The sequence below is a fragment of the Nymphalis io genome, chromosome 29 (assembly GCF_905147045.1).
Source record: "Nymphalis io chromosome 29, ilAglIoxx1.1, whole genome shotgun sequence".
In the NCBI taxonomy this organism is placed as follows: Eukaryota; Metazoa; Arthropoda; class Insecta; order Lepidoptera; family Nymphalidae; genus Nymphalis; species Nymphalis io.
In genome coordinates this window covers 6,539,733-6,566,358 of record NC_065916.1, presented here as the reverse complement: position 1 = coordinate 6,566,358, position 26,626 = coordinate 6,539,733, and the positions used below count along the sequence as shown (strand labels likewise).

The 26,626-nt window shown below is 36.6% G+C and overlaps 1 protein-coding gene and 1 long non-coding RNA gene across 3 annotated transcripts in view; one reads left to right on the top strand and one right to left on the bottom strand.

Moving 5' to 3' along the window:
• LOC126779476 (uncharacterized) overlaps positions 1-26,626 on the top strand; it is a 79,285-nt gene that overhangs the window by 51,823 nt on the left and 836 nt on the right. The window lies entirely within an intron of this gene.
• LOC126779725 (uncharacterized) overlaps positions 24,663-26,626 on the bottom strand; it is a 46,773-nt gene continuing 44,809 nt past the window's right edge. Inside the window, exon 2 of the long non-coding RNA XR_007670393.1 lies at positions 24,663-24,808. This is a non-coding gene — a long non-coding RNA (uncharacterized LOC126779725). The remainder of the gene's footprint in view (positions 24,809-26,626) is intronic.

Sequence of the window (26,626 nt, the reverse complement as noted above, 5' to 3'; positions counted from 1 at the left end):
ATATGTTGTTTTTCTATCCAGATTGTTCTTAAAATAAATTATTATTGTGTATTATTTATTATATATTAATTATACTGTCTATATGATACAATAGTCACGATGTTAAGAAATATTGTTTTAAATAACCACTGAACGACTTACAGGGCCCATGGAAGTAGATCCGAATTGAGCAAGTACACTATTCACCATTTAGTATTAATAATATCCTGAATAATAATATCCTGGGATATTATTCACACACGGCCATCTGATCCCAAATTAAGCAGAGCTTGTACTATTGAAACCAGACAACTGGTTATACATATACTACTTTTGTTTTGTAAATACATACCTATATAGATTATTACACCCAGACTCAGGACAAACAGACATGTTCATGCACACAAATGTCTGTCCTGGCTGGGAATCATACCCACAACCTTCGGCGTGAAAGGCAAGTATCTACCAACCACGCCAACCGACACGTCTATGTGATGTGTGATAATGTGCTTAATTTAAGTTTATGATTCATCCCATGCTCAGTGTTAAAAGAAAAACATCATGAGTGAGCATGCATGCATGTGGATCAAAGTCTGCCACGTGATTATCCACCAAAATATATTGGAGCAGTGTAGTTTCAAGTACCATTAATTAACCTCTGGCATAATATTATTTATTTTAATGTTTAAATATATATATTAACATATATAAAGTTTTTTTTTATATATATAACAGGTAGGCAGGCCAATAAGTCACCTGATAGTAAGTAGTCACCACTGCCCTTAGATATTTGCGCTGTAAGAAATATTAAGCATTCGTTACATCGCCAATGCGCCACCAGTCTTGGGAACTGATGTATTGCTGTTTAGCGGTAGAATATCCGATGAATAGGTGCCTACCCAGACGGGCTTGCACTAAGCCCAACGATCAAGTAAAACTCCTTTCGCAAATAAAAATAAAAAATGGCGTCGACAAATAAATTATGTCACAATTATTATTGGAAAGTTTGTTGTTATCAGCGATAAGACGATTCGAGGTAGTTTATCAATACGAGTACATATATTATATATTAAATTGACATAGTGACAAATGAATTCCTTTTGAGAGGCTACATTCACACATTGATTACGTAGTAGGACAAAGTTCACATGTCCCATATACATGGATGATGGTGATAATGTCCTCCTAACCGATTTCGGCCATAGTGGCCAATCTCAAGCGAGATTAGCCAACTGCGCAGGACATATTATGGCGCACAAGTGGGTGCGCAAACACTGGTGTACTCTCTATTCCCTAACTCTCAAAATCCGATGGGACTGCAATCCGATAGGAGGTGCAGGACTAACGATGTAACTTGCTTTCCGAGGCGCGTGTACACATTTCCAAATTCCAGAATTCGGGATTCTGGCATTTAAACATAGGACCTGCTGTCTTATATCCAGCCTCTAATCCAACGATGCAGTATATAATACGGTATGGACAGACTCCAGTCGACCTGCATATGTCTGATGCAAATCTACCACATGAGTATTCCACCAAACCGCAATAGAGCGGCGAGGTGGAATAAGTTTCGTAATTAAAATAGGAGAATGGGCGCACTGTGAGTAATCATAGTTCGTGAATAAGCCTGACTCACTCGCTCTCTAAAACGTAACACAGCAATACCAAGTACTAAAATCTGGCAATAGATAAAACACTAGACTTCGGTCTTCTCAAAGTCATTTCACCCTTACGTGGGCAAGGTGTTTTTTAAGAAAACTAATTAATAAGGCGTATTATCAATAAATGAGTATATAGATGACTAGCTAATCGTCCCGGCTTCGGACGGGCAGACAAGTAAAATGTATGTTGGATAGCATTTGCATAGAATCCCTTCTTAGCGAGCGTCTACGTCGGGAAAGGAGTATCTGCGACAAATTTCAAGTCAGTCGTGCGGATAGTTTAGATCTCGTGTTGAGTGATATTTCGCTTATACATATATTGATGATAAAAAGTATCGATTTAGTGTTCATTTATATGCAGGATAAATAATAATTCAATTGTTTTGTATTGAATTGTTTTTGATTATCTGTCACTTGATTGTGGAACCGTTTGTTGATTTAAATTTAATTAAACCTTGTAAAATGACTGAATTCAAAAGTGCTCACAAAAGCCTAGTTGTATAAAGTATAATTTGATTTCATTTCATTAGTTGATGAGTAATCTCTAATTATTTCCAGGTATTTCACAAAAGAGTTCGACATCTTTAATACGAAATTTAATGTTTTTTTTTAATCGAAATTGATATCGAAATATTATTTATTTGGTGGTAGGACTTTGTGCAAGCCCATCTGGGTAGGTACCAGCCACTCATCAGATATTCAACAGCTAAATAGCAATACTTAATATTGTTGTGTTCCGGTTTGAAGGGTGAGTGAGATGGTGTAACTACAGGCACAGAAGACATGGCATATTAGTTCATAAGGTTGGTGGCGCATTGGCGATATGGGGAATTGTTAATATTTCTTACAGCACCAATGTCTATGGCAGTGGCGACCATTTACCATCAGGTGACATATTTGCCATCCGCCTCCCTACCCAAAATATATATATTGGTTTCAAACCACCGACGTTGCATTAATGCGACACATAATTTTTTTCATCATAAAAAAGTATAAATAACTATATCCCCTGCGTGTTACCCTACGTGATCCTATATCCTTTTCTACACTCCTAACAACGTGTATGCAAACCTTTCCAGATTGAATAGTTGAGACCTGAATGCGTAACAAATAAATTAACACACTTTCGCTTTTATATTATATTATAAAACAATAGACGAAAATTGTTTCTAAGAAGGCTTTTGAATGAATTGAATTGAATGAATGTTTCTTTTTAATTGATACTTCAAAGAAATTTTAAGCCGAAATAATTTGAAATGATTCATACAAAAATCATATTACTTAGAATACTATTTATAAAAAGGAATTAATGACAAATCAATTGACACACTTCCGGTATCGTCCGGATACTGAATGACGTGCAACCTTGATATTTTATCAATAGATATCTTAAAAGAAGTTTGATAAGCATTGCGCGACTAAATAACAAAATCTTCTCTAGGTTAAATTTTTTCTACCAACACAATTTTCATTATTGACTTCCTTATAGGATAAATTAAGGATTATTAAGCTGAGAACTCACGGAGCGGTTTTATTCCGCGCCCGCGGCGCTTGCTTGTAAGCTGCTTATTTCCAAACTTAGGACAACGTAGGTTTTTTACGGTCAGAGGACCAATTCTACTAATCTGAAACGCTTACGATACGTTCCCGATTCAATTCCGATCCAACGTCGACATAGCCACTGTATCGTTGTATTAGTAGAATAAGAAAACGGTTATATGATATATGACAATGATTAAGTTTCGAATCGATTGCGATGAAATGAGAATTTGTTAGTAGAATTGGGCCTCTGATAACAGCAGCGGAACGGCCGGCAATCTTGGCGGGAAGCGATCGCGTGTCGCCCGTAATATATACATATATATTTATTGTACATAACAACCACGAAAATACAAGGAAAATCCATTAGGTAATAATATGAATATAAGAATGAATTTGCATGTTTTAAAACATTATAACAATGGCTTTAACAATTTCTAATAAGAATAAATATGGGTTGAAATGTTTGTTTGTTTTCACTCCGCATTTAACGGCCTTACTTATGTCCCACACCAGTATCATCCATAGTGGCTATTATTTAAGAAGTCTAACTCAGCTCAGGACATATTATAGTGCACAAGTGCGCAAACACGTCCAATAACCTCACTCCCATAATCCGATGGGGTGATAAATCCGACACGACCGGAAAGTGTTTAGGCGGTCTTTCGGTTTTACGTGCTTTCTGAGGCACGGCTGTGTAAACACTGACAACTTAAACCTCAGGCTGGTAAAAACATATAGCAAGTCGGGGTGAATAGCTAGTATTCAATAAACGATTTAAAAGCATAGCACATAAAAAACTGTTAAAATAACTTTTAACTAAATACAGTTTCATAGATTTAATAAGTATTGTGACTTATACCGTCCATTTAAGCACGTGAAATAACATCTTCATCGGGATACACTTAAATATAAAAACTAAGTTTAATACAAAATTAAATATTATAAAACTAATAAGATAATTAATACAATTTACTAATAACTGTCTTACTTATAAACAGTGTTTAGCAGGTGTTCCCAACTACATTTTTTTTCTCCTTCTGTCATTATTGATTTGACATTCGAAAGAAAAAGACGCAACATTGTTCAACTAATAACTAAAGAACGTTATAAATATATCAATTACTAAAACAAAATCAAAATGGATGCTTCGAATCGTAAAAAGAAAAAACTACGTCATATTCTGACATCCATTATTAATTTTTTTAAAACGTATTGCCTTAAAACCAGTATACATGGGTTCAACCACATCGCCGCTCCTAGAAGACACTGGTCTGAGAGGTAACTTGCCTTAAGGCGTGGTATGTAAAAGGGGCTTGTGGAAGTTCAATATCGTGTAAGGTTTTACTGTTTTTTTTAATTATATTAAGATTTTTAGAAAATAATGGTAATATTTTTTAACTAAATTAACACTGGGTGGAAATTATTGAGCAAAAAAAAATACACGATAGAAAAAACAAAACACGAAAAAATTATCTCGCTTTATGGTCGTCATTGTCAAGGTGAATGCAAGAATTCCAATGAAAATTGTAAAAGAATTGTAAAATATTAATTAGTATTCAATTATATTACAAGTTACGTGTGAAAGAGAATAAATGTTAAAAGTAAATGTAAAATGTTTTACTGGGATATTTTTACAATCGTTATCGAAAAGCACTTTAAATATCATTTATATATTTCCGCTAAATAATTAAACATAGTAATGTTCCCTTTTTCTCCGAAACTATATATTGCAAGTTTTTTTTAATGTTATGTTTTTAATTACTGGTGGTAGGGCTTTGTGCAAGCTCGTCTGGGTAGGTACCACCCACTCATCAGATATTCTAGCGGAAAACAGCAATACTTGATATTGTTGTGTTCCGGTTTGAAGGGTGAGTGAGCCAGTGTAATTACAGGCACAAGGGACATAAAATCTTAGTTCCCAAGGTTGGTGGCGCATTGGTGATGTAAGCGATAGTTAACATTTCTTACAATGCCAATGTCTAAGAACGTTTGGTGACCACTTACCATCAGGTGGCCCATATGCTCGTCCAGCTTCCTACTCTATAAAAAAAAATGACATCAGTATAAAAAACAACTTGGGCTTAATTTTTTATAGTATTTTTTACTAAATTGATGCGCGCTAATCGTATTTTTATAACCTGTGTAGTTGTATATACATATACGGACGTAGTTACACATATGTGTAAATATCAGTTTTATATCGTTTTTTAGAATATTATGGGTGATCGTGACAACGGTGGCCGTGTGGGGTGTGGTCGATATTTCTCTGGGACAGTGGCAGCGGTACAATGATAACCCCACAGTGGTGACCTTGGAGAAAGACTTCAGGACATGGAGATATAATTTGCCAGCCGTGACGGCTTGCGAAAGGGTAAAGTTTGATAAAAATAATATGTAATTTTACACTTATTTGGGGCCTCAAATCAACTCGTATGTTAAGTATAGGGTCTTTGGATCTCTAAGTCCGGGCTTTTCTCTAAGTTTTTTGAATAAATTTGTCAGTTTTCTTTTCATATTTTTTTTTAATTTTTTTTAATTCTATATATATATATATATTTTTTATATTCGCCGGGAGGGCAAATGACTCTACTTCACCTGATGGTAAGTGGTAGTAGAGTCCAAACGCGACGACGGCCAGTACAGACGGGCAAAACGTTCTGCACTAGCCGCCTTCGCCTTGCCGGCCCGCAAGATGCCTCTTCACGCCTCGTTTGAAGGAACCCGGGTTGTAAGAGGAGGGGAACACGTGAGCTGGTAAGGAATTCCATTTCTTGGAAGTGCGACAAAGAAAGGAGTTGCCAAATTTCTTTGTTCGCGATGGAATTGATGTCACAGTTAGGCGGTGACATCGAGAACCAGCTCGCGTGGACTTAAGAAGGAAGGGAGAAGCAGGAATTAGAGAGAATAATTCCTCAGAGCACTCGCCGTGATACAGTCGATAGAAAGCGCTCAGTGCTGCTATCTCGCGACGCAATTGTAAAGGTTCAAGGGTGTTTGTAACCTTTACGTCGCCAATAATGCGTACGGCACGTCGCTGCAACCGGTCCAAGGCCTCAAGTAGGTACTTAGCGGAGCCATCTCAAAGGTGCGAGCAATATTCCACGCAAGACCGTACCTGTGTTTTGTACAGCAGGCACAGTTGTTGTGGCGTGAAAAAGCGCCGCACCTTGTTCAGAACTCCAGTTTCCGTGAAGCTGTTTTTATAACAGTCTCGATGTAATCCCTTGGACTAAGGTCGCAGCGAACGTCAATCCCCAGCATGGCGATTTTGCTTTGCATCACCAGCGGAGTACCACAGAGGGAGGGAAGAGGGGAAAATGTTGACTTTTTCGCCGTGAGAGCGCATACCTGTGTTTTCTTGGCATTAAACTCAACAAGATTATCAGAGCCCCATTTGGCGATGAGCTCTAACGTCCTATCGAGTTCAATGACAAGATCCTTCCGCCTCTCCTCAATTTCCGCTCGCTCAGCCACTGCGCGTCCGTGGTATCCACCATGCACTGTACTATCGTCTGATTTAATCTGATATCGTCTGATATTGTTGATATAGCGCGTATTAGTTACCTCGTCAGTGTTGTGGATATCTATAATTGGTCCATATATCAGAATTGTAATACTTAATTATTTTAAATTCACAAGTTTTTAATATATCTACTTTAGATGTGCCATTTGAAATAAGTAAATAAATTCATAAAAATATGTTAATTTGAATAAAAATAGCCATTCGTCAACAGGATCGAGCGAGTCCAGACAAGTTACCAACCGCCATAAAGTCCCGTTGGAACGTGAATCCTGGTCAAGATAAGTTCGAATACTATAAAAAATTCGTCGAAACCGTCGCCAACTCTGATCTCTACAACCTGACAGGATATGAAGCATTCAAGGATGACCAAAATCTCAACGTGGATCTGACCAAATTAGTCGTCGAAGTAAGTAAAAGTAAAGGAACAGCCGGTAAAGATATGGAGCTCAGTGGTTAGAATCCTGAATCTTAACTGAAGATTATGGATTTTCTAGCCACTATCTAAGGTTCTATGTGCTTAATTTGTGTTTATAATTCATCTCGTTGGCGGTGAAGGTGAACATCGTGAGGAAACATACTGTGATGGAAGTGATGTGCAAATCTTCTACATGTGTTTTCACCAACCCGCATTGGATCATTGTAAAAATTAGCTCCGAAACTTCTTCTCAAACGAAGACCTTAGAATAAAGTGCGCATTTACAGGCAGTTAAAGATAGGTACCGTACAAATCATGATTCATGCTCGTAGGAAATGGTGGCAAGAATGATTCTTTGGACGAACAATGATCCAGTGACAGTCACCAGGGGAGACAATAAGAATGGGTGTTATATCTCTACATACAATAAAACAAAATCCCCCTCTCTGTCTGTCTAAACACGATAAACTGAAAAAATACTGAACGGGTTTTCATCGAGTTTTCACCGATAAATGCAGTTATTTGTCGGGAATGTTTATGTATATGTAAATTGGATGAAATATGACGATGATTGTTGAAGATGTCGGAAAATATCATATAAACTGGGACCTATGCATGCCTCACGTAAACTAGTAGAGTTATACAGGGTTACAGGGTAATATGTCACGATCCTTTTAAAGGGTTATAGTTCAGGACAATAGCTATCAAGTGACCCCCAAAATGCTCATGCAAAAGTGTATCGTTTTCGAGTTATTAATTTTTTAATATTTTTTTTATTTAAAGGATGTTTAAGATTCTAAAATTCAATAAAAAAAAAATCAACGTATTTTCCCTATTTTTTTTTTGTATTTCTTGCTAGGATACATCCTAGTTAATAATAACCAGTTATAAAACAAAAACAATCTTCAAGCATTTTTAAATTACAGATCCAAAACTGTACAACTTTTCGATTTTTAATTTTGATTCTTTAAGTTACTCGCAATTTTTTTGTAAAAATCACTATGGCTCTTATCGTGCGGATCATTTTAAAAACATCTGCGTTTCCTTAGCTATCCATCGGTACATAAAAAGTACAGTAACAATCATAAACTCAGGAGAAAATTAGATAACAAAGAGACCAGGTAGGAAATTCTAAGAAATGCTATTGTTAAGAAATTAAATCTGGATCAAAGACAAAAGGACCTCAATGCAAAGTAGTTAAAGATTATTTTTAATAGGGGTAATAGTAAAAAATAATAAAATAAATAGGGGTAAGTAAAAAAGGAGAGATAAACCAGAGCTGTCATTGCAATTTTGAATTTAAATCAAAAACAAAATACTTAATCTTTTTAGTTACTCCATACTTTCGAAATTACACTGTTTATTATTCATAATTCGTGTTCAAAATGAGATCCCCTATTTCGTATACAAATACGCATTCTTTTTCTTAATTCACTTTTTACTACAACACTACTCAAGCTATGTCGAATAGAATTTGCAGCATTCGTTATTCTTGTTTTGAGTTCTTCAATTGTTTGTACTGGTGAAACATCATAAACCAGGCTTTTCATATGCCCCCAGACATAATAGTCCATCGGAGTCAAATCTGGACTTCTCGCTGGCCATGGGATTGGTCCTCCTCTGCCAATCCATCTATTACGATAATTGCTGTCTAGCCACTGTCTTACGGACATTCGAAAGTGTGCGGGTAAAGTTTAAAGTTTTTCAACCGCAAACGCCACAGATATATAATTTAGTATAGAAACTGGCGATTATTTAGCCCAAAGGCTGAGTCTAGCGGTGCAGAGAGACAATAGTGCCAGCGTCTTGGGTACAATGCCACAGGACAATCTTTTAGATGGCGTGTTTTTGTTTTAAATTTTGTATTTTGTTTTTTTATTTTAATGTTGTCTATTATAAAAACGCCTATACATAGTTTACTAATAAAGAATCAATAAAATTTAGCATTAAGGAACGTATTTGCGCTGTTTTTTTCCGTGGCAATTCAATATTTATATTATAAAATATAAATTAATTATATAACTTTAGATAATGCCAGATCACAATCACATCAAAATCGGTTCATCAGAAACTGTACTTGCGAAATGGAGGCCGGTGATGACTGAAGTCGGAGCCTGCTACACCATCAACTCCATTGCCATCTTGGACGTCTCGGTTACGTGAGTTTCTGCTTACAAAACATACATTACAAAAAGATATAATTTTATACAGACCCCAAATAAAACGTTAAATGGTTCGAAAAGATCGTTCATGAAAAAATGAGATGTTTCTTTTAGTTTAAGCTGTTTGTATTCAAATTTAATTAGTTACTATCTAGTTATGTTGGCTCGAAGCCTGAAGGCAATAGAAATGAATGCTTAATCAGCGGTTTTCTTTTTTTTTTTTTATTTGTCCGGGATGGCAAATGACTCTACTCCACCTGATGGTAATTGGTAGTAGAGTCCAAACGCGACGACGGCCAGTACAGTCGGGAAGAATGTTCTGTACTAGCCGTCACCGCCTTGCCGGCCCGCAAGATGCCTCTTCACGCCTCGTTTGAAGGAACCCAGGTTGTAAGAGGAGGGGAACGCGTGAGCTGGTAAGGAATTCCATTTTTTGGTAGTGCGACAAAGAAACGAGTTGCCAAATTTCTTTGTGCGCGATGGAATTGATGTCACAGTTAGGCGGTGACATCGAGAACCAGCTCGCGTGGACTTAAGAAGGAAGGGGGAAGCAGGAATTAGAGAGAATAATTCCTCAGAGCACTCGCCGTGATACAGTCGATAGAAAGCACTCAGTGCTGTTATCTCGCGGCGCAATTGTAAAGGTTCAAGGGTGTCTGTGACCTTTACGTCGCCAATAATGCGTACTGCACGTCGCTGCAACCGATCCAAGGCCTCCAGTAGGTACTTAGCGGAGTCATCCCAAAGGTGCGAGCAATATTCAACGCAAGACCGTACCTGTGTTTTGTATAACAGGCACAGTTGTTGTGGCGTGAAAAAACGCCGCACCTTGTTCAGAACTCCGAGTTTCCGTGAAGCTGTTTTTATAAAAGCCTCGATGTAATCCCTTGGACTAAGGTCGCAGCGAACGTCCATCCCCAGCATGGCGATTTTGCTTTGTATCATCAGCGGTGTGCCACAGAGGGAGGGATGAGGGTAAAATGGTGACTTTTTCGCTGTGAGAGCGCATACCTGTGTTTTCTTGGCATTAAACTCAACAAGATTATCAGAGCCCCATTTGGCGATGAGCTCTAATGTCCTATCGAGTTCAATGATAAGATCCTTCCGCCTCTCCTCAATTTCCGCTCGCCCAGCCACTGCACGTCCGTGGTATCCACCATGCACTGTACTATCATCTGCATAGCAATGTATGTTCCCAAGGGAGAGCATATCATTGATATGCAAAAAAAAGAGTGTGGGAGATAGCACAGATCCCTGGGGGACTCCAGCATTCACTACATAGAATTGTGAAGCGCAACCATCTACTAAAACACGAAGGCTACGCTTGTGTAGGAAGCTGGCAATCCAGGTGCATAGCTGAGCAGGCAGACCATATGCCGGTAGCTTGGAGAGAAGACTTCTGTGCCAGACCCTGTCGAAAGCCTTGGAGATATCGAGGCTGACAACCAACGATTCTCCATGCTTGTCGATAGCTTCACCCCAGAGGTGTGTTACGTACGCTAGATCACCTGTGGACCGTTTTGGTCGAAACCCGTACTGACGATCATTAATTAGACAGTGATCTTCTAGGTAATGGATCAGTTGGTTGTTTAGAATCCGTTCCATCACCTTACAAAGTACTGAGGTGATAGCTATTGGTCGATAATTTGCCGGGTCAGACCGATCCCCTTTTTTGGGAACCGCTTGCACATTAGCTCTTCTCCAAGCCTCCGGCACACATCCCGAAGAGAGAGAAAGTTGGAACAGGCGCGTTAACACAGGAGACAGCTCCGCCGCGCACTTCTTCAGCACAATGGCTGGTATTCCATCAAGGCCGTCATCAGGAATGTAAGTCGTTGTGTCATTCCATGCTTTGGGATCATATGTGTTGGAAAACGATGTTGGAAACGAAAAAGGGAGAACATTCGACTAGAGCATAAACCTCTGTTGGGCCGTGTCAATTTTAATTATAATTAAATATTTTAAAATTCAAATATATTTTTTTAAAACGTAAACTTGTCTAGCTTTTGTTTCTATTTTCTGTTTTTATTTTTATTTAACTTGTATATTTTGTTGTCTGTTTTTGTAATTTTATTTGGGAATGATGTGTTCTGTTGTAATCGGTTGCGCATAGTTAGTTTTAAATTAATGTAAAGCGTGTTTTGAATATGTGTTATGTACAACTATTGGAGTACCAAAAAAAACTAAAGAGTCGAACCACAGCATTTGAACGCCGCATACGACGCCATTACACAGACCTCAGCATTTTAAGGATACCATAAAAATACATTTTTATATTAAGCATCCTGACGTGAGTACAGTGTGACGTAAACAGCCGGAGACCGCGGGCTTATAATTGAGTTTCTTTTCAGAAAATCCGATTGGAATGACACGACTGCGCCCATGTCATGCAAATATTCAACGCAAAGCTGTTACTGGATACTGGAATGCAACAATATCATTGATGTGAGTTATAATTGCCCAGTGGTTAGAGCCGTAACCGGTAAAACCGTTGTCCTTACGCATGATCTGCTAGCGATCATTAGACTATGAGTGTGAGGGAATAGACAGTACACCAGGGTTTGCCAACACCAAGTGTGTTGTGTGTTGTGTGTGCAGTATAACATCAAAGTCAAAGTCAAAAATCTTTATTCAATATAGAAGCGTTACAATTGCTTATCGATTATCATAAATCTACCACCGGTTCGAAAATAAACATCTCAGACCTGAGAAGAACCGGCGAAAGAAACTCAGTGGGTTTTTTTAATAATAATATACAACAATAGCCGAATTATATACATTTTTATAGGTCCAGATAGAAAGGCAATTAAACTTTATCCTATCAAATTTTAATTTTAATAAAACATTTGACAGTATTACATACACTCGCCGTACGACGTCGCTAACATAATGCTACCACCGTCCACCACGTACCCTTCACTCAACCGATTCTCGGAGCTGACCGCTATGGAGACCCAAGCGGGGCCGGGAATCAGGGAACTGTCACCGCGTACAAGGCACTGTCTTTACACCAATGAACCAACAAGGATATCAAGAAAGGTGAGTTATTCAAGATATTCAAGGTCCCTAGGCTCTTTGACTGAAAAAAATAGGCAAATTTCACTGAAATTCTGCCACATGTGTATTCCACCAATCTGCATTGGAGCAGCGTAGTGGATAATCTTCTGATCAAAAAAAGGCCCTCCTTCTTTTGGAGGCCTTAGCCCAGCAGTGGGACATTCACAGGCTGTTACTGTATTAGAACATTCTGGAAAATTAAAAAGTTAAATATAAGATATATAAGACTACATTTCACCCGCGACTTCGTCCGCGTGTTTTGTGGGGGGAGGGCTTATAATATTAGTATAGATAAAACTGTAAAACAGAGCCAATCGCCTACGACCTGCTTTTTTTTCAACCGTCATTTCTTTTTAACAAAAAAAACCTTGTATGTATTGAAATAATAAATTATTCTAAAAACACTAACTTTTTAACGACCATAATAATGAAAAACAAATTTAAAACTATTTTTTTCCAAGTTGGTTAGGAACGGTTAATATTTCTTACATCACCAAAATCTATATGGGTAGTGACCATACTATCAACTAACTTTACCTACCTTTAGGAATTAGTTTAGTGAAGTTATAGGTATACAAGTGTTATTGGAGACAGACAGAGACAAACAGAACGACAGAGACACAGAGAGAGAGAGACAGAATATATGTATAGAATATTTTGCCTAAACGGTTATTATTTAATTTCTATTTACACAGGTGTACAGCACTAACATATGCCGTCAAGATTGCAGAGCTCGCCTGGCGTTGAAACTGTGTGGCTGCCAGCCGTTCTATTACTTCTACGATGGTAATGTAAACAACAAATAGGAGTTGATAGAATCTGCATTCCCTTAATCTTTCCATAGATTTTAGTATTTGGTAGGGCTTTGTGCAAGCCTACCTGGGTAGGTACAACCATTCATCAAATATTCTACCGCCAAAAAACAATACTTATAACTTGGTATTGCTGCGTACCGGTTTGAAGGATGAGTGAGCCAGGATAACTACAGGTACAAGGGGCATTACATCTTCGTTCCCAAAGTTGGTGGTGCATTAGCGATATAAGGAATGGTTAAAACTTCTTACATCGCCAATGTCTATGGCCGGTGGTGACCACTTATCATCAGGTGGCCCATTTGTCTGTCTGGCTACCTATAACATAAAAAATAGTACCTTCTAATAGTAAAATCTCCTTCATTAATTAACCTTTTTTTCTTTTTTTTATTAAAATTGTGATTTTTATAAGTTGTGGTATTTCAAAAGACGGCCCTCCCTGTACTCCCGTGGGGATGTGGTGCCTGGCCAGACACTCCCATCGCCTTGCCACCTTCGACAACGTCAAATGTATCTGCAGCCAGCAGTGCCTGGACTCCGTATTCAGGGAAGTCTCGAAGGAAGAACAAGTTTGGTCAGTTATTTGTCGATATTTACATTTACTAATAAATTAAGCTCAAACTCGTCATAATATTAACGCTTTAAAAGAAATAGTATTATATAATATAATAAATAATTATTTTTATTAATGAAACAGTTTAATAAATATAATAAAGATTAAATACTAAGCCGAGATGGCCCAGTGGTTAGAACGCGTGAATCTTAACCGATGGTCGTGCTTTATATTTATAATTCATCTCGTGCTTGTTAGTGAAGAAAAACATCGTGAGGAAACCTTCATGTGTCTTATTTCACTGAAATTCTGCCACATGTGTATTTAACCAACCCGCATTGGAGAAGTATTTTCTGGGTGGTAGGGCTTTGTGCAAGCGCGTCTGGGTAGGTACCACCCACCCATCAAATATTATACCGCCAAACAGCATACCTACTATTGTTGCTATACTTAATATTGTTGCGTTTCGGCTTGGAGGATGAGTGAGCCAGTGTAACTACAGGCACGAGGGTCAGAACATCTTCGTCTCCAAGGTTGGTGGCGCATTGGTGATGTAATGAATGGTTAATACTTTTTACACCACCAGTGTCTAAGGGTTTTGGAGACCACTTAACATTAAGTGGCCCATTTGCCCGTCCGCCTAACTAAAACATAAAAAAGTATGGTGGAATAAGTTCCAAACCTTCTCCTCAAAAAGGAGATGAGGCCTTCGCCCAGCAGTGGGACATCCACAGGTTTACTTAAAGAATGGGTTGCTAACCTAAGGAATTGAAGATAAATATATGGTTAAAAACATTTTCGGATCGAATAAATGATCGAGGCATCGAAAGTTGTTCATCGCGCAGTCCCGGAGCGATTTGACAAAAAGACGATTGAAAAGTGACGTCAATAATCGCTTAATTTTATATCAATATCTTAATACAGTGATTCTCAAGTTTTTTTTTTGCGGCACACTTAACGATTTCAAAATTTAGCGACGCACAAAGAAAAATATAAGTTTAAATACTATTTACTTACCTATACACACTATGTAAAATAGATTACGAACCCAATCAAATTTTATGGATTTAAATATCTATTCCTGTTCAAAGGATTTTTCTTTTTAAATCATATTATTTAATAACATTATCATAATTATATCCAAAATTCTGCGGCACACTTAAAATTTCGCGGCACACAAAAGTGCCGCGGCACAGTAGTTGAGATTCACTGTCTTAACACATTGCTCGGATGAGCAAGGATTAGTTTAGACCAGCGACACTCAGTCTTTTCTTTAGAGGGGCCACAAACACGTGTCATAGTGTCGCGGGCCGCGGACAAAATATATTTAAGTTATAATTTCTTAGATTTTCGGGAATTTTAATATATTTATTTTGGGAAACCAACAATAGATACATTATATAGACAGTTAAATAAAGGTTGAAAAGGTTTTTGACAAATATTCTACCAATTATAGGTTATCACATCATTCGTAAAATCATCACATTATACATAGTCATTAAATAAAGTTAATCGATAACAATTACAAGTCCATAAAAATACAAATACATTAACATCATTAAAATTATTAAACATATTAAAATTAATAATAATATTAAATTAAATTGAAGAACTATGAACGGATTTATCGCGTATGTTTTAACATTTTTTTAATCATTTCATAACGTTTCAAACACTGCAGTGTCCACAGGCAGAAGTTTAACTCAAATTACTTAAGTGTTAATAAAAACCATTGAAATTTAAAATAGTTGAAAATAAAGTGATACCAATGGGCCAACCACAAAAGCCCGGCGGGCCGCATGGTACCGCTGGTTTAGACGAAAGGACGAAATAGTCGAATGCGCTGTTATTTAGTTCAGTTAGCTTGGTTGACCGAGAGTTGCTTCGTAGGGACAGGGGCCCGTTCCAGTCTCGCGGCGCGGTGCGGCTGACGGTGCGGCCGCCGCGAGCGAGGTACTCGCGCTACATCGTGTTCCACCTACAAGACCTCATTGGTATGTATTACTAATATTTATTTATAAATAATTAAGATGTTTGTGGATAATAAGAGAAACACGCCCATTTGCTAGCTAGTTTATTCAAGAGAGACAAGTTTTCCATGACAACCCGAATGACATAACCCGACATACATAACAATAATAATACATAAATAGGTTGTATCTATGTGTTATGTGTTTTTTAATTTTTTGTGCTGTTCAAAAAATATTCCATCTTTCTAACTAAATAAATCTATACCTATATTATGCAGAGCCGAGGTGGCCCAGTGGTACGAACGCGTGAATCTTAACCGATGATCGTGGGTTCAAACCCGGGCAAGCACCCGGGTTCGAAAAGCAATTTTCATGTGCTTAATTTGTAATTATAATTCATCTCGTGCTTTACGGTGAAGGAAAACATCGTGAGGAAACCTTCATGTGTCTTATTTGCAAGCTCGTCTGGGTAGGTACCACCCACACATCAGATATTCTACCGCAAAACAGCAGTACTTGGTATTGTTGTGTTCCGGTTTGAAGGATGAGTGCGCCAGTGTAATTACAGGCACAAGGGACGTAACATCTTAGTTCCCAAGGTTGGTGGCGCATTGGTGATGTAAGCGATGGTTAACATTTCTTACAATGCCGATGTCTATGGGCGTTGGTGACCACTTACCATCAAGTATTATGCTCTTCCTATTCTATAAAAAAAAATCGTGAGTTCCTAAGCACTTACTCCATTTTTATCTATATAATAGTGTCATTCGGTGGTGCCGCTGGTCTGTTCCTCGGAGCCAGTTTCATCAGCTTCGTGGAGATAGCTTACTTCATACTGGAAGGCGTTTTACGATATAGACGTGACAACACGGATGCGCTGGTAAGATGAGAGCCTTACATTAAACCTAACATCGTAAAATAACGAGTCGAAAATGCTTGTGATTTTTATTGATTGGTGATCATGCTGCGTTTGCGCAATCGAAATAGAAAACTAGGAATGGTAACAAAAATGGTAGTAGTTAACTAGTAAGCTAGTTGCTAGTAGTTGCAACTCCAATCTTCAGGATAAAAATGGACCAGCTCTCATGTCACCAGTGGAGTGATGAAAGGTCGAGGGTTATGCTCAACACTTCAAAGTCTAAGCGTTTCAATAGTGTTTCATTACATCGCCAAAGTGGCACCTTAGGAACTAAGATGTTATATCCCTTGAGCCTGTTACACTGGCTCACTTGCTTCAAACCGGAATGCAACAATTCTGAGTATTGCTGACTGTTTGGCAATATATGATGAATGGATGGTACCTAGATGGGCTTGCAGAAACCTCTTACTCAGAAAACAAACAATCTACTGCTTTATTTAATTCATTGTTATAATTTTAAAACGAAATTAAACTTTTTTATTTTATTGTTATATTTTATCAACAGGTGAAGAAAGGAAGCCTGCCTTACGAAAAACGTATAAAAGAACTCGATATAATAATAAACGAAAAGTGAAAGAAAATCCCGGGGCGCGGTTGTACAAGACGAGACAACGGAAGCGCAGGGCACTAACTACCTTTTCTCGAAGCGTTTCGTCGTATTTTTGTTGCCTTATAGATTCGGTCTGAACAGTCCACTTTTAACATAGAGTACTATGAAACATGCCAATTTCAAACGTATATATTATACTTTATATATTTTCACTGACTGATGATCATAAAGACTGTTCAAGGGTCCTGAAGTCATAGAAAGCTGGCGTGTAAGCTAGTATATAAAATCAAACACTCATAATATAATTGAATACATGAGTTGATGAAGCATAAGTAACAAAGTTGTTTTATATAAATATATTTATATTAAAATAGGAACGAACCATCTTATTCGGTCGTGCTCCGTCTGTATATGTTAGGAATATAAAGTACTAAAAATTTTCTATGGTCTCAACCGATATCCTTCATTCATTCAGGTTGACAGTCCGTCTCAGGGCTGCGTGTGAGCAAAGTCCTGCATAGTATATTATAAAGGTGTATAAACAAATACTAATAATAATAATATCACAATATTAGTACATATTTATTAAATGGACTTAATAAATTAACGAAATGATTGTCTATGGAATTATTATAATGTCTATGATCTATTCTTTCTAATATTATAAATATGAAAGTGAGTTTAATAATATAATAATATCCTGGGACATTTTTCACACACGGCCATCTGATCCCAAACTAAGCAGAGCTCGTACTATAGAAACCAGACAACTGATGTATTACATTTACTACTTTTCTTTTGTAAATACATACTTATATAGATAATTACACTCAGACTCAGGACAAACAGACATGTTCATGCACACAAATATCTGTCCTGGGTGGGAATCGAACCCACAACCTTCGGCGTGAAAGGCCATCTCCAAGGCCAGGTTTTAACTTCTATTAATCATCACCATGAATTCCTGCATACACGCCAGGAGTACAGAAGAGGTCAAAAGATACCTAAAAGGTTCCCATCACACGCGGGTGACGTCACGGGCGGAAATTAGAAGCCTATACTCAGAAAATGTGTGAAATCGCAAGTGAAAATATTGTTTGAAGTAAAGTATCGATTTCGGGCTGTAGCAATTATATGGATTGCGTGACGTTAAGCAGGAGTCATTGCGAATGTAGGTCGCATTGAAATTAGCCTCCGTTAATACTTCCAGTTTTGTATATTATTTTAACAAAGGAAACTTACTGCTTTACAATTGGCTGTTATAATAGAATATCTATCGTGTGTATTGATTTAAAGAATTTAATTCGTCAATTGCTTTTACGAAAATTCTTATTAGGTATTTCTTAAATATTTATTCTCTGGTGCATATATGTTGCACGTATATAATTCTATTTTACTTATGATATTGATGAATTGTTTTATATTACGTCATCTTTTATATATAGTTAGGAGATTCCTTAATCAATAAATTCTTATTAAATAAAATAAAAGAAACACGCTTATTTCAAACCACCATTTTGTAAAATAAAATGGTAAAGTAATTAATTCATTATTGACGCGACTTGCGATTTGTTGAATGTGTTCAAATATGTTATTTAATTTTTTATGAGTAATTGAGTGAATTATTTACAACAATTTGTATAATTTGGTGTGCTATTTTTAAAAAACCAATTCGAGGTTTTTATAAAATCAGTTTCACTTCTGGATGCCAATTATTATTATTTTTTTTTGTTAACAATAACTTATATTGAAACGTTTAACAAACAAAACTATTTCATTTTATATAATCTGTGTAACGTCCGCATTCCGCATAAATTATGTTCATGCGTTTAAGCTAGTGAACTCAAATTCGGTATCAGGAAAAAACACACAATTATTTTAAAAAAATATTATCTTTTAACATTCATCATAATAACTATGGGCCACCTGATGTGGTCACCAATGCCCATAGACATTGGCATTGTAAGAAATGTTAACCATCGCTTACATCACCAATGCGCCACAAACCTTGGGAACTAAGATGTTATGTTCCTTGTGTTTGTAATTACACTGGTTCACTCACCTTTCAAACCGGAACACAACACTACTGTTGTACTACTGTTTTCCGGTAGAATACCTGATGAGTGGGTGGTACCTACCCAGCGAGTCTACCACCAGTACACCACTACTACCATTTACATTCAGCACTTAAATAAGTACATACAATTCATACTTTAAGATAGCTACTGTACTAGTAACGAACGCTTGGGAATGGTAATAAGAATGTTAGCAGCATTTCCCTGTTGAATTGTAATTTCAATCGTAGACAGAGAAGTTTCTCTACCTACGATCAAGTTAACCACCACAATATTAAATGTTATGAGCAACGCCATCTGTGTTTGTTTTAATGAACTTTTAGATTCAAGATTTTTTTTAAATTAAATATGGCACAAATCAGATTGACACGGTTAACAGGTAAGATACATAATAAATAATATTATACATTAGGTAAAAGCTATGTGACTGCCCTGAAGCTGAAATGTACACATAGCAGTTATAGTGCAAAAATAGAAGCTTAATTTTATAATATTAGCGTCATCTGGCTTATTTTGTTTTCACTATTATAGATAAAACTGTCGTTACGATTATGGTTTCCAAAAAGTACTCGTTTCTGTAGATAGATAACGCTAAAAGGTGCTAATATTTATGATCATTCGAGTATTCTTTTTTACTGCATACTGAAATGCGTAGCTCGAAGGCGTGAATCTAGAAAATCCTGAATTTTAATGTACTTATTTTGTCTTTTTAAAAATTAAGATTTATTAAAATATTTCTTTGTTGAATTTTGACTACTAACATCAAATTGAATACCATAATATTTATTATTATAAACAACGCCATCTGTGTTTATTTTGTATGCACTACTATAGATAAAAACTCTGTAAATTATTTCGTAAAATTACCCGCTCGTGTACATAGATGGCGCTAGAAGGCGCTATTTTTTCAGTCGTTCGAACTTTTCGCGATTAATGATTCACTATTTCTTTTTATTAAATACCAAAATGCCCCAGTGTTTCAAACGCATGAATCTTTACCGATGAGTGCTGATTCAAACCCAGGCAAACACACAAATCAATGAATTATCATGTGCGTATTTTTTTTTGTTTATAATAATAATAAATTTTGTGCTTCGTCTTGGCGGAAAAAACTCACGCCTTCACAAAAGCCTTCACAAAAGAAGAAGAAGTCGTCATCTAATTAGATAGTAGCTTATTAAAACAAACTGTACATATTACAGATAAAAAAAATATAACGAGATTAAGATAAAAAAAATTATATATGACAAAGTCCCGGATGTCGTATTGTTTTTAAAAATAATGACGTCAGCATTGCTGACGTCATCTTCATTACAATCTTCGTTATTCATAGTAGTAATAATTAAACACTACAACTTCTTCCAATAAACCTTTTATTGATTGAATGTAAATAACAGAAAAGAGCTCTTGTGAACTTAACCTATTTAAAATAATGACTAGTAATTATAATTTAAAATAATAATTTTAGAATATTAATTAAATGAAAAGTTTTTATGAAAACATAATTAGACAACGAAAACAAATCATCCCAAATGAATGATTCATTTGAAATGATTTGTTTTCACTAAATAATTGTAACTAGTTTTAAGAGTTACAATATCTTAAGTAACTTGAGCAAATAACTTAAATAAATGATATTGCGCCGATATACAGGGTTACAGGGTAATATGTCACGATCCTTCTAAAGGGTTATAGTTCAGGACAATAGCTATCAAATGACCCCCAAAATGCTTATGCAAAAGTGTATCGTTTTCGAGTTATTAATTTTTTAATATTTTTTTTATTTAAAGGATGTTTAAGATTCTAAAATTCAATAAAAAAAAAATCAACGTATTTTCCCTATTTTTTTTTGTATTTCTTGCTAGGGTACATCCTAGTTAATAATAACCAGTTATAAAACAAAAACAATCTTCAAGCATTTTTAAATTACAGATCCAAAACTGTACAACTTTTCGATTTTTAATTTTGATTCTTTAAGTTACTCGCAATTTTTTTGTAAAAATCACTATGGCTCTTATCGTGCGGATCATTTTAAAAACATCTGCGTTTCCTTAGCCATCCATCGGTACATAAAAAGTACAGTAACAATCATAAACTCAGGAGAAAATTAGATAACAAAGAGACCAGGTAGGAAATTCTAAGAAATGCTATTGTTAAGAAATTAAATCTGGATCAAAGACAAAAGGACCTCAATGCAAAGTAGTTAAAGATTATTTTTAATAGGGGTAATAGGTAAAAAAGGAGAGATAAACCAGAGCTGTCATTGCAATTTTGAATTTAAATCAAAAACAAAATACTTAATCTTTTTAGTTACTCCATACTTTCGAAATTACACTGTTTATTATTCATAATTCGTGTTCAAAATGAGATCCCCTATTTCGTATACAAACACGCATTCTTTTTCTTAATTCACTTTTTACTACAACACTACTCAAGCTATGTCGAATAGAATTTGCAGCATTCATTATTCTTGTTTTGAGTTCTTCAATTGTATCCCTATCATTACACCCCCGTACACGTGATTGAAGAAGGAGATCCTGCAAGACGTTTAGATTTTTGCCGATTTATGCTACACTGTGATGCAGAAAATCCCAATTTTTTGAGAAAAATTTTATGGACAGACGAGTCAAAGTTTGACAAAGATGGTATTACTAACTACCACAATATTCGATATTGGTCTCAAAAAGAACAGGGAAACCCTCACAAAAAGCGATTAAGCGGTTCCCAAAGACGTTTCTCGGTAAACGTCTGGATGGGGATTATCAATGATAATCTTATTGAGCCACATTTCCTACCTGATAACTTAAATGGTGAAAGTTATGAAAGCTTGCTTAGAGAAATCCTGCATGAGTTACTCGAAAATGTTTCGCTGAAACTTAGGCAGAGAATGATATTCCAGCATGATGGTTGCCCCGCACACTTTCGAATGTCCGTAAGACAGTGGCTAGACAGCAATTATCGTAATAGATGGATTGGCAGAGGAGGACCAATCCCATGGCCAGCGAGAAGTCCAGATTTGACTCCGATGGACTATTATGTCTGGGGGCATATGAAAAGCCTGGTTTATGATGTTTCACCAGTACAAACAATTGAAGAACTCAAAACAAGAATAATGAATGCTGCAAATGCTATTCGACATAGCTTGAGTAGTGTTGTAGTAAAAAGTGAATTAAGAAAAATAAATGCGTATTTGTATACGAAATAGGGGATCTCATTTTGAACACGAATTATGAATAATAAACAGTGTAATTTCGAAAGTATGGAGTAACTAAAAAGATTAAGTATTTTGTTTTTGATTTAAATTCAAAATTGCAATGACAGCTCTGGTTTATCTCTCCTTTTTTACCTATTACCCCTATTAAAAATAATCTTTAACTACTTTGCATTGAGGTCCTTTTGTCTTTGATCCAGATTTAATTTCTTAACAATAGCATTTCTTAGAATTTCCTACCTGGTCTCTTTGTTATCTAATTTTCTCCTGAGTTTATGATTGTTACTGTACTTTTTATGTACCGATGGATAGCTAAGGAAACGCAGATGTTTTTAAAATGATCCGCACGATAAGAGCCATAGTGATTTTTACAAAAAAATTGCGAGTAACTTAAAGAATCAAAATTAAAAATCGAAAAGTTGTACAGTTTTGGATCTGTAATTTAAAAATGCTTGAAGATTGTTTTTGTTTTATAACTGGTTATTATTAACTAGGATGTACCCTAGCAAGAAATACAAAAAAAAATAGGGAAAATACGTTGATTTTTTTTTTTATTGAATTTTAGAATCTTAAACATCCTTTAAATAAAAAAAATATTAAAAAATTAATAACTCGAAAACGATACACTTTTGCATAAGCATTTTGGGGGTCATTTGATAGCTATTGTCCTGAACTATAACCCTTTAAAAGGATCGTGACATATTACCCTGTAACCCTGTATACGATATGGTCGTTCGAGGTAACCAATGGCAGCGGGTAAGTATGCGCACTGCCCGTATCTCATGATCGGGGTACGGGGGATGTGGTGATTGTTTAGGCCAATCTTAGTTGTGGTAAACGCAAATTACTTGCTATACGCCATTGCACTACATCACCCTGCGTTACTTAATAATTTGCAAAAAAGTATACCTATTTCTCGATCGAATCGTAACTTTTTTGTGTTTTGGAAAACAGTCTTACAAGGAAGTTTGATAGCTACCACTAGGTAAGTCACTTTTTTTATATATTTTATGGCATATTTCTTTTGAAATTTGTAAGCGTAATTTGAAGTTATGTTCAACGCTTTGGACTCGGTGGCCATTGTTCTGAATTTTAGGTTCTCGGGGAAAGTGCGCGCGGATAAGTGAACGCACTTGCCTTCGAAGTGATAAAGTACTGAATATACCTATATAGTAGGTACTTAAATATGTTTTTAACTGAATAAATTTATTTACATCCTCATCATCATCATCATCTCAGCCGAAAGACGTCTACTGCTGGACAAAGGCCTCCCCCAAGGATTTCCACGTCGGCCGGTCTTGTGCTGCCAAACGGCTTCCCGCGACTCTTTCAATGGCGTGGCCGTGTGTTGACGACGACGATAATCACCTCATTTCATCCCGTGGGGAGCGTAGAAGTCGATCCGAGGGATAATACACCAGAGAACGGGCAGCAGCGTCTCTCTGAGTACAATGACCAACTTACTGCGATCGCCAAACCGTCTGCCAAGCGTGGCGATTATGGCACATCCCCTTAATGATTGCTGCAACTAATTTATTTACATCTATTACTTTTTTTTTTAAATCTGCGAGAAGAAGATTGAATCTGCGCAGACTGCGCGCAAAGATAAACTATCTCAAAAACATTTGTCTAGAGCTAGCAAAAGACGAAGAACGTAACGAAACCGAAACACTTGTATAAGAAGATTCGTAGCATAACTCGTCAATTTAAACTCAAAACCTGGGTTATCGAGGATTTGAATGGAGTTACTGTAACCGAAATCAAGGATATTGTTGGTGAGTTGATATTGCGAGCAACTATTTACAGATGTCGACATAGGATTATCGTGCAAGTTTTTCTCACAGACTGCATATAATACCATGGAACCAGCTATACTGAAAAGTGAAGTTCGAGCCGCAATCGATCACCTGAAGAGGAATAAAGCTGTAGGAACTGACGAAATCCCAATAGAAATCTTTAAAGCAATGGGTGAATACGGAGTTGATATGCTACACACTATCTGTAATCGTGTCTGGGAAACAGAAAAGTGGCCAAAAAACTGGACACACTCCGTGTTTATACCACTGCATAAGAAGGGATCAAAAAAGAAATGCAACAACTACAGACTAATAGCCTTGATACACATGCCAGCAAAGTACTCCTTCATATCATCAACACCAGAATGCAAGCTTTTCTGAAACCTGAATAACTATGGAGCAAGCAGGATTCATCAAGAGTCGAGAGACAAGGGAGCAGATTTTAATTCTTCGACAGTTAATCGAAAAGTCTAGAGAGTTTAACAGCCCGCTCTATATCTGCTTCGTCGACTTTCGCAAGGCCTTCGACACCGTGAAATGGCACAAGTTATGGGACGTACTCATACAAATGGGAGTACCTAACCTAGTTCGTCTCATTTCGTATAGTCGATACGAGGACGGGACTGCGACTGTTCGAATAGACGACATTGACCCATAAGGCTTTTAGACACATGCTGGTGTTCGGCAAGGGTGCATACTCTCTCCACTCCTATTCAACATATATACGGAGTGTATTATGAGAATCTTTTTGGAGTAAGGGGATAAGGAGGTTTCAATAGGAGATCGTAAGATACGCCGATGACACTATTCTTCTCGCTCAAACAAAAGAAGACATGGAACACTTGCTGACACGCCTAGAGACAATAAGCCTCTCCTTCGGACTTGCGATCAATAGAGTCAAAACCAAGATGATGATCGTGGACCGTGCTGAACTGAATCACCCAGATATCTCTATGATTGTCAACTGTGAAGTAGTCCGAAGCTACGTGTACTGTGGATCTACAACCGTGGCCATATACATCAGGACCGTGGTTCAGATTGCATTTAGATTTTTTAGGTCCATTACATGATAAAACTTTTTTAGTTTTAATAGATTCCACTTCCAAATGCTTAGAGATTTTCCAAATGCAAGGAACAACGGCAGGAGCGGTTATTAAAGTGTTACGAGAGATATTTGCTCGGTTTGGTCTATCAAGAGTAAGTAGTCAGATAATGGTCCTCCATTTCCAAGTAGCGAATACAAAGACTTTATGAATAACAACGGTATTAAGGTAACTTATACTGCATCAAATGGAGCGGCCGAAGGGGCGGTTAAGTTGTGTAAAAGAACTATTAAAAATCAATGCAGGATGGATATGACTCGGATGCTGCGTTACAATCTTACTTATTGGATTATAGGAACGTAGAACACAGCACCATAGGAGTAGCACCGGTTACACTTTTACAAAAGAAGCGTCTTCATTCACGTTTGGATTTATTACGGAGCGATATTCAAATTGAAAATAAGGTTCGATCGGCTCAAATGAAACAAATTAGCCAAGCGGGCGATTCAAATAGATATTTTAATTTAGGTGACAAAGTTTGAACGAGAAATTTTACGGGGGGAAAGAAATGGTCGGGAGGTCGAAAAGAAAAAAAATTGTTCACGTCATTATTTAGTGGTAGGGGAGGGCGGTTCACCTATTAAAAGGCATGTGGATCAAATCAAAGGTAAACGGATTACTACTTGTAATGCACCATTACAAGGTACAATTAGTCCAAGTGCCCGAGATCGTATGACTCCTTCTGGCTCTAATGATGCTCACCAACAGTTCCGGAGGTTAGTGTCTCTAGACCTGGATTAAGACCTAGACCGCTGAAAGGTTTTAAAAGATATGGAATCGAATTCGATTAATTCTATTTTGTACATAATTTATTTTATTACATTATGAAATGCGGTTGTTTATTTTCCAAATATGAAGGTTAAATATTTTTGTTATTTTTTGTATTTTTTATCAAAAGTTATGTTATTATATTAATGGTGAAGGTGTGATGTATGTCATTAGTGTGTTGCTATGGATAAGACTCTTTGTTATACATGTTATTCGCGGTGTAATGGAAATCTATATCTCTTGAATAAGCTAGCTATCAAATGGACTTGTTTCTATTATTATCCACAAACATCTTAATTTAATTGAAATAATATATTTAAGTTATAACGGTTCGTTTAGCTTAACATAAATTAAATTAATTCTTACCGAGGCCACTTATAAGTGTAAAAACTAAAAGTTTTCTGCCGAAAGATTTCCGGTTTTTCGTGTTATCTTGCACATCTTCAGGACTTTGCTCCATATTGGCCATTTACATTCTTTATTTAAAAATATATTGTTTTAATTTTTATTTCTGAATATCGGCTTATGTG